Source organism: Chinchilla lanigera, unplaced genomic scaffold (genome assembly GCF_000276665.1).
Source record: "Chinchilla lanigera isolate Chin_1 unplaced genomic scaffold, ChiLan1.0 scaffold00122, whole genome shotgun sequence".
NCBI lineage: Eukaryota > Metazoa > Chordata > Mammalia > Rodentia > Chinchillidae > Chinchilla > Chinchilla lanigera.
In genome coordinates, this window is record NW_004955523.1 from 1195568 (window position 1) to 1205215 (window position 9648).

General features: G+C 56.7%; 1 protein-coding gene across 3 annotated transcripts in view; it reads right to left on the bottom strand.

Annotated features, from left to right (window-relative positions):
• The window catches only part of Vsx2 (visual system homeobox 2), a 15915-nt gene that overhangs the window by 3533 nt on the left and 2734 nt on the right, over positions 1–9648 (bottom strand). The window lies entirely within an intron of this gene.

Sequence of the window (9648 nt, forward strand, 5' to 3'; positions counted from 1 at the left end):
CTGCCTCAGCCTCCTGAGTGCTGGGATTATAGGCATGCATCACCACGCCCGGCTCTTTTCTATATAATCAGGAGCCTCTAGGAAGGGAAGCGCCTCGGCCTCACACATAAGCCGCACGGGTCTCCCCACCCCGCAGGGGCAGAGGGGACACCCCGCCTTCCTCCCTCCCCAGGGCTGCCTGCCTGTGCCAAAGGGGCCTGCTCGACTCCCCCACCAGGGCCTGCTGTTTGGCCGGGCCTCTGTCCTGCCCACATCCGACCCATCAGCACCTGCTCACCCTCTGCAGCTCCTCACTCGCTGCCGCTCGCCTGCCCCTCAGAAACAAGATCTAAAAGGACCAGACCCCGCACGAGTCGCTTTAGGGATTCCGGTTCCCGCCACCGCTTACAGAGCACGACGCTGACCGGACGCCCTGGCGATGGAATCCCAGCCACCAAGGCCGACCGGAGGGGCGGGAAGGGTTCTCCATGACTAAGCCAGCGCCTTCTCCCGGGTCAGGAGACGGCCTGTCCTGCTTGAGTTCCGTGATTATAAAACAGTAAGACCACAGCCCTTTACCGGGAACCCCCGGGGCCAGACCGGAAGGTGCGTGGGATTTTAGGAGGGCTGCGGGATGCACACACCACGGCTGCAGGCTGGTCTGTGCCAGGGGCGCCCCAGCACACCCATCTGTTTCATTTTCCGCAGCAAAACACGCACATTCACACACTAAGAAGGATAAATAGATTGTACCAGGTCTGGCCCAATTTTTCCCACCAGATGAAGTGAGTTTTTTGTTTGTTTTCTGGGGCACTGAGGTGTTGAACCTGGGCTTTCAAACTGAGCTACATCTCTGGCCTATATATTTAGACAGAGTCTTGCTAAGTAGCCCAGACTGGACTCAACTTGCAATCCTCCCGCCTCAGCCTCCCAAAGTGCTGGAATTACAGGCACGTGCCAGCACACTCGGCTCCAGGTAAGTTTCAGTGCCAACCTTATGGTGGAAGAATTCTTGGTCATCAGCATAGGTCGGGTTAAGGATTCTGGAGACGGCACTGCGGAGTGAACAGACCGGGGAATGTGCTGTTCTGGCTCCGCCTGCCGTTTCACAGGGGCTGGCGGGACAGGGGCAGGGAGATCAGACCCCGGTCTTCAGGGGACTCAGGAAGGGGTTCAGGCTCGGGGTTCTGCTCCGGGGCTTCCAGACAGGTGTTCCGGGTTCCCTAACTCGGGGGAAGGAGTGACTGGTGCGGAGATCAGACTTCCCGCACAGACATTCTCCCGGGGGAGCTGGCGCCAGCTGGTCACTCAAACCAGGCGCGATCGGGCCTCAGTTATGGGCTCCTGCGACGCCTGGCTCTCCTGGAAGGCCAGATGCTGCTCCGATTTATGGGGGAACCTGGGCGGCCAAAACAATTTCATTTCAAGACAGCTGGCAGGGAGGTCGTGGCAATGGTGCCTGGAGGAAGCGGGCGAGGGATCAGAATTAACCCCCACTGCACCGCACGCCTAGCTCTCTCCCGCTTCCTGGGGGCCGTCAGCCCGTGTGCTGACCCGAGTCTACACGACCTTGAGGTCTGCCAGTCCTGGACTGCAACTCCCAGCTCTTAAAACTGCTGTGTGCAGCTGCGGGTGGCTCAGTGGCCAAGCGCTTGCCAAGCATGCGTAAGGCTCCAGGTTCCACCCCAGCACTGCAGAAAATAACTGCCGGGTGATTTCAGGCGAGTTACTTGGCTTCCCTGTCTCAGGTTCCTCAAACAAAAAGTAAGAATACAGTTGGCCCTGGGCTGGGGGTTTAGCTCAGTGGTACAGTGCCTGCCTGGCAAGCGCAAGGTCATGAGTTCGATTCCCAGTACCAGGAAAAAAAAAACAAACAGAATACAATTGGCCCTCTGTCTCTACAGGGCTCTGAATCTGTGGAGTCGACCCACTGCAACTGAAAAAAATGTTTTTAAACTGTGCCTGGCTAGGCTTGGTGGTACGCAGCTGTCATCCCAGCACTCTGGGAGGCTGAGGCAGGAAAATCACAAGTTTGAACCCAGCCTGGGCAACTGAGTAAGACCCTGTCTTAAAATAAAATACAAAGCTGCCTGGCAAGCACAAGGTGCTGAGTTCAATTCCCAGTACCAATAAAATAAAATGAAATAAAATAAAATACAAAGAAGGGCTAGGAACGTAGCTCAGTAAAAGCCCTGATCCCAGTTCTCCACACTGAAAAACACTGTCTGGACTGAGTGATGTCCACTCTTTCTTGTCATTGTCCCTAAGCAACACAGTATAACAACTATTAACGTCTGCATCCCGCTAGTGTCTTTAGTTGTTTGTTTGTTTTTTGAGAGAGGGTCTCGCTGTGTATTCTAGGCTGGCCTCGAACTCATGATGACCTTCCTGCTTAGCCTCCTGTGTGCTGGGATCACAGGCGTGTGCCACGACGCTTGGCCCACCTGTGTACTTTCTTTCTTTCTTTCTTTCTTTCTTTCTTTATTTATTTATTTATTTTGGTGTTTTGGTTTTTTTTTACAGTACCAGGAATCGAACTCACAACCTTGCGCTTGCTAGGCAGGCGCTGTGCCTCTGAGCTAAATCCCCAGCCCTCCACCTGTGTACTTTAAATTACTTTTAGATAAATAAATAAAGTATACAGGAGAATCACATATGTCTGTACAAATACTAAACTTTCTTTTTTTTTCTTTTTCTTTTCTCTGCCGGGGTGAAACTCAGGGCCTCACACACGCGAGGCAACTGCTCCACCTCTGAGCAGCATCACAGGCCGTCCTTGCATGCGAGGCCTCCAGCAGGCCTGGGGTGGGGAGGCGGAAACCGAGCCCCTCAGATGTTGAGGCCCGAGGATGCATTTCAGAGCCCTTTTGAGGATTAAGTGAAGCAAGCCAGAGTCCCTACAATCCGTGCTGGTGACACAGAAGGTGCTCCATAAGTGCTGGTCATTACTGCGTCCACAGAGGCACAGGAAATCGATGGAGTATGTCCGAGGGAGGGGTGTCGGGCGCGCTGCCTTTCCCCCGCCCCCCGGCCTCTGCCACAGGCCCTTTAGCCAGCTACACTGACCTCCAAGGACCACAAATGGAAGAGGAGGGGGAAGGAACACTAACTTGCAGGGGCGGGACTGAGCCCAGGCCTCACACACGCTAAGGCACGGCTCTGCCACCGCAGCCCTCAGGCTTTCATGTCTTCTTTCTTTTTTTTTTGTCTTTTTGAGACAGGGTCTCCCTATGCAGTTCAGGCCGGCCTTGAGCTCACTTTGTAGCCAAGGCTGGCCTCGAACTTGCAAGGGTCCTCTTGCCTCAGCCTCCAGAGTGCTGGGATTACAGGCGTGCACCACCACACCTGGCTTTTCCTATTTCCATAGAGACAGCGGCTAGCTTTCCCACCCGGCATCGGGCCAAACACATGCCCTGAAGCCCTTCCCGCATTTCCCATCTAATCCAGTCCAGGTCCTGCAGGCTCAAAAGGAAGAGAACATCAGTGCAGAGCCGCCCGTGAGCAATCTGGTTAGACACTGGGACCAAACGCAGGCGTGGTGGTGCAGACCTATAATCCCGGCACCCAGGAGGCTGAGGCAGGAGGTGCACCATGAATTGGGGGCCACCTTGGGCTAATAAGGTGTTCAAGGCCAGCCTGAGTTACATAGCAGGACCCTGTCTTGAGAGAGAGAGACAGAGAGACAGAGAGACAAGACAGAGAGAGAGGGAGGGAGAGCAGAAGCTGGGGCAAAGCCGGAGGGTAGTGCTCAGTCTGTCCACTCCCTTTGGGACCTCCACCCTCTGCCCTCCCCATCCTGCCCGCCCACCCCCTGCTCCTCACCTGCCCCGAAGCATCACCTCCTGGCCGGTTTGTCGGGCAAATTAAATAAAATAGTGTGTGGGAAGTGCTTGCATCCTAATAAGAGCTACAGCCTCAGCTGGACCTGTGAGGCTGGCGGCCATGGACCCGTGCCATGCAGTGAGGCTGTGCCCCAGCAGATGCTCAGGTCCTGTTTGCTAGGACGGGGCGCTCCCGTCTCCCACCTCTGAGAGTTCTAGGCGGCATCAGCTCCCTTTTCTACTTGGGCTCTTGGCCCCAAGAAGCCATAAGCAGCTTCTTCTCCTTCTTTTTCCTCTTCCTCCTCTTCATCTTCTTTTTTGTCCTTTTGTTTGTTTTTTGGTACCGGGAATCGAACTCAGGACCCTGTGTTTGCCAGGCTAGCTGTGCCACCGAGCTATATCCTCAGCCCTCCTTTTTGTCTTTCTGAGATAGCCTTTTCTATGCAGTTCCGCCTGGCCTTGAGCTCACTCGGAACCCCAGGCTGGCCTCGACTCCTCAGCCTCCTGCGTGCTGGGATCACAGGTGCGCCTCCACGCCCGGCCTCCCGCAAGCTTCTTTGGAGCCCCTTCCCTTCTGCTTCCTGACAGCCCACTTTCTAGCAGAGCTGGCCCTGTCCCGGGAGTCCGAGCTCGGCCAGGACCAGGACCCCGCCTTCAGTGGACGCAAAGTGACACCAGGGACTCCCGTGAGCTGGGGACTCCCGTGAGCTGGCGGCTCCTCTGGCTGGGACCGAGACTGGGTTCCCAGGCGAGCTCCTGCCCCGAGGAGCGCCCGTGGCCGTGTGGCAGGAGCCCCTGCAGAGGCGCAGGTGTGTGTGTGTCCCGGCGTGGCTGGCCCGGGGCGAGGACTCTTTGAACATGGTGCTCTTCTGTCAGGCGCGCGGCGGGCAGCCGGGCCCCCTAGCAGCTCTCCTTTCCCCGTGGGTGCCACGCGCACGGCTCCCCGGGTCCTGCGCGGTCACGTGGCTCCCAGCCTGGCATCTCCCGTCCTGACGCAGCACCCACCAGCCGTGTCCTGCGCTCTTCCCCAAGAGTCTCCCAGGAGACCCCCTGGGTCCTTCCAGGCTGGCTCCCCTGGCACCGCGCAGGACAGATGCTGCTTGCACATCCCAGCCTCCTCGGTACCCCGAGCTCTGCCGTCCAACCTCGCCACGTGCCATCGGGCGTGGCTTTGCCTGTCACGGGACACTGTCAGCGCGTCCACCCAGCATCTCTCCTCTCCTCCGCCGGACGCTGACGAGTTTGGGCCCCTTGCCGGGGTGACGTCACTGTCCACGCCACTCAGCACTTCCAGCTCCGCACCTGAGCACGCTCCGTCCAGCCCAGCTCCAAACTGGGAGAGGCCGGGCCTTGCTGCAGCCTCGGTGTCCCCCAGGGCGGCCCCCGACGGCAACCTTGCCCCACTCTGACAGGTTTTCCTTCCTCAGCCCACCCCGACCCCCCACTTTCCTCCGCTCCCCCATTCGTACCAGCCCCGTAGAAACCCTACCCTGACCCTCTGGTGAAGTCAGTTTGCGGTGACTACGCAGAACCGTCCAGAACAGCTGCAACGCACTGGCGCCCACGGGCTCCTGGGCCCCTCCTGTTCCAGAAGCAGTGCCGGAGAGCGCAGTGCGCAGCCTGGGCTGAGGTCCTGTGACTCTGTCCCACCCAGACGCCTCCTTTCACTTCTGGAGTAACTTCCAAGTGCTTTAAGGGGCAAAGTCCAACAGCACTGGTCAGAGAATCTGAACCTCACCTTCTCGACAAAGCTGCTTGAGGGGCGAGAACTGGCCTCTGTTCGCTTTGCATGGCCACAGCTCTGTAACGCTTGCATTTTTATAATAAGTATGACTACTGCCAGAAAAATACAAAGAACAAGTAAGAGGACATGTATACAGTGTGACATAATCTTACCATCTAATAACACTAATAAAGCCAGGAGTGGTGGCGCACGCCTGTCATCCCAGCACTCGGGAGGCTGAGGCAGGAGGATCATTGTGAGTTTAAGGCCAGCCTGGGCTACAAAGTGAGTTCAAGACCAGCCTGAACTGCATAGCAAGACCCTGTCTCAAAAAGACCAAAAAAATAAAAAAAAATTTTAAAAAAACACTAATAACCAGTGAGCCCACATAGGAAATAAAATTGGTCTAGAGCTGGGTATGGTGGTGCCTGCTTATAATGGCAGCACTCAGGAGGCTGAGACAGGGAGGGTCGCTGTGAGTTCGAGGCCAACCTGGGCTACATACAGAATTCAAGGACAGCCTGAACTACACAGTGAGACCCTGTCTCCCCACAACCAAAAAAAATTGGTCCAGAAACCTGTTTCTCAACTTCCAAGGCTGACATTTGGCAGGGGTCTCCAGAATCTCATATCCTGACTTTGTTTTCTGGGGGGATTTTTGCTTAGCTTTTTGAGACAGGGTCTCCCTATGTAGTCCAGGTCAGCTTTGAACTTTTGATTCTCCTGCCTCAGCCTCCTAAGTGTTGGGGTTACAAGCGTGAGTCACTGCACCAGGTGGAAGGCTATGTCCTGACGTTTGATTCAAAGGAAAACCACGCTCGAGTCTGTCCAGGGACTTGGGATCATTCCTTCCCGCAGCAGCGCAGCGTCCCGTGCCCGCCCCCCAGGGAGCTGCCGCGAGACCACTTGCTCCGATCATCACCATCTGCACCGACGGGAGACAGTTTGCCCCACCGGATGCACTGGAGTCAAGTCCGGGGTTGAACCCCTTGTCTACCACGACTTCACCTCCCAGCCTCCAGCTTCTTCATCCAGAAAATGGGCCAGAGAGCGACCCCTGCCTCCCCTGATGCTGGGAGGCTGAACAGACACGAGCCCAGAGCGTCTGGGGCAGCAGTAATCAACACGTTCGTGAAGTCAGCAGCCCAGAAAAGGACTGTGATTCTTCTACAAAGGAGCAATTTGAGGCTCAGGGTTTGGCTTCCCGGTGGTGAAACAAAGATGGGAAGCAGGGGTGCCGACTTCCACGTGCCCACTGCCGACTTCCGCGTGCCCAGATGTCAGCCAGCAGGACTCGAGCGTCCGGGGGCCCACCTGGCACCCTTAAACCCCACCTCGCCTGCTCCCCATTCCACCAACAGCAGCCTGAGCTGTGGGGGCGTGACCCTCACGAAGCCCCTCCCTGGGAGGGGTCCCCCTTTCTTTCCTCAGGGAGAAATCTGAGGCCCAGAGATGGGAGTGGCCTGGGTCTGCGGCTGTCAGAGCGGAGCTTCTGTTCCCCTGGAGGCCAGATCTACAGCTTCTATGACCCCTTTCCTCTTCCTCTACCCCAGCGCACAGACACGGGCCTCTGGCCCTAGCTGGGGCGGGAGGGGGGCCAGTCCTGAGGCCACCGTGGTCCACACTCCGATGCCCTGGTCCCGCCGAGTCAGCGCGCGGAGGGGAAATGGCGCAGAGGCGCAGGGCGGAAGGGGCTCACACCTGACTCCCGCCCTCCTCAGGAGAACAAGGGCTCCGAGCTCCCGGTGTCCGGAGGACTCTGCTGGGTACACGGGAGCTATCGCTAGAGCGGAACGGCAGACCCTGGTTGCCCCCGGAGGCTGCTGGCTACAACGGGGGCTAATTTTTCACCTCTTAGAACTCGTACCTGAATTTGCACACTCAAGAAAATTTTATGTAGTGAGACCCTGTCTCAAAAAGACAAAAAGAAAAGTTTTACAAGTGGGGTTTGGGGATTTTTAAAAAAGAGTATCTGGTACTCAATCATTTCACTTTGTTTTCCCCCTGCAGTAATAATAATTGAACCCAAGGCCTTCAAACTAAGTTATATGCCCAGCCCCTTTGATTCTGATTTTGAGACAAGGTCTTGCTAAATTACCCAGGCTGGCCTCAAACTTGTGATTCTCCTGCCTCAGCCTCTGTAGTAGCTGGGATTATAGGCATACACTGCTATAGATTTTGATTATTTTTATAAAGTTATGATAGCTAGCATATGAGGCTCAGGGTTCAGCCCCCCTCCCCCCCCAAAAAAGAAGTTGTGATACGGGACCCCCACTCCTGACTTCACCGCAGCTCCTCAGTGTCAAATCAAAGCAAGGTTTCCACCCCACGAGGCAGGTGGTAGAAGAGTGGGCTTTAGATTCAGACATGGGTTCGAGTCTTACGTCCCCCTCTTCCTAGCTGTGCAGCCCTGGGCAAGTGACTGTGCCTCTCTGTCCTCCATTCTACAAGGAGACTGGGCTGCAGGCATCCCTCAGAGAAGCACTGCTTGTCCAGCATCCGTGGCCCCTGGCTTCTATCCCTGCACTGCATAGATAGATGATAGCTAGACAGATCCATAGGTAGATGATAGATAGATAGATAGATGATAGATAGATAGATGATAGATAGACAGACAGACAGATAGACAGGTGCTAGATAGATGATAGGCAGACAGGCAGGGCCTCCAGGATTGAATGAGACCGGAGCTGAACCCACGAGAACAGCAGGGGCCAGGCTCGGCTCTCACCACTGCACACGTGGGGCTCACTGCCCCTGCACAAGAGGAAGGGCCCCTGTCACCCCCGAGGTACAGGCAAGGGTCAGAAGCCCAGCCATGAACCCAGGCAATCTGGCTTAGAATTAGTATCCAAGACTACCACACCCCGCCTGCCTCTCCTGGGCATGTGTCATACTGGGGAAAATATTTGCCATGAGAAAACTGCCTTGGACATTATAGCTGGGATTGTTTTTTGTGATTTTGTTTGTTTGTTTGTTTGTTTATGTTTTTGTTTGTTTGTTTTGAGACAGGTCTCACTATGTAGCCCAGGCTATCCTCAAACTTGTGGTGATCCTCCTGTCTCAGCCTCCCGAGCACGGCATTACCGGCATGCGCCACCACCCCTGGCTGCTGGGATTGTTACTGATACTCGCGGGGATCTTTCCCAGACCACACAGGTAACACTCTGGAACAGGACGCTGATTCTCACAAGCACCTGCGGGGGCAGCACTCGGTACTCAGGGCCGGAGAGACTCTCGCCTCCCTTCTCTCACGCCCACGAAGCCCCCAGCCCACCTTCAAGACCCAGGGCAGTGAACACTCATCCTCACCCCGCGCCCCGCCCTCCGCCGGCTCCGGGGGCTTCCAGGGACTCGCTTTGGTCTGGGGAAGCCTGGCGGCCGTGCCGGCGCTTTTGTAGCAATGCGGTTACAGCTGAGGGGACCCTGGGTCCCCAGCCCAGGTGACTTCAGACACCTCACCCCTCACCCCCAAAGACTTTAGAAACCCCCACAGGTGACTGCACCTCCTTGCCGTCGGTGCGCGCAGTGGGGCCAGGGGGCTGCCTCATCAGCCTCCACCGCACGGCCACTGCCGCTGGTGCCACTGCCATGCGGACGGCCAGCGTGGCCCTAAGAAAGGCCAGGGAGGGATGACCGCCCTCACTGGCTGGACCGGCGGGGCCTGGACTTATGAGCACCCACCCACACACGCACACGTGTGCCACACGCGTGCGCCACACGCATCCCCACAGTTCACAAGCCGCACCCAGATCCCGCAATGGGACCCGTTTGGGTGGGCGGTGGTTCCAGGCCACCGTAGATCACGCACCAAACCTAATCTGCTTATGAATAATTGAGCTCATTGTTAGGGTCAATGTCTAACGCCCTCAGCTCAAATTCCAAATAGATTTCTGAGGAGAGGAAGGCCCTTGGGGAATGCAGCTCAGGGCTTCATTTCCCGGTCTGCGGCGTTCACCGAAGGGAGCGCAGCCACCAGCAGGCTTTCTTGGGCTCCTCCTCCAGCCGCCCTACCCGGCCCGGCACACAGTCACCCCGAAACAGAGGACCCCAGCCCAGCACAGTCACCCCGAAACAGAGGACCCCAGCCCAGCGCAGTCACCCCGAAACAGAGGACCCCAGCCCAGC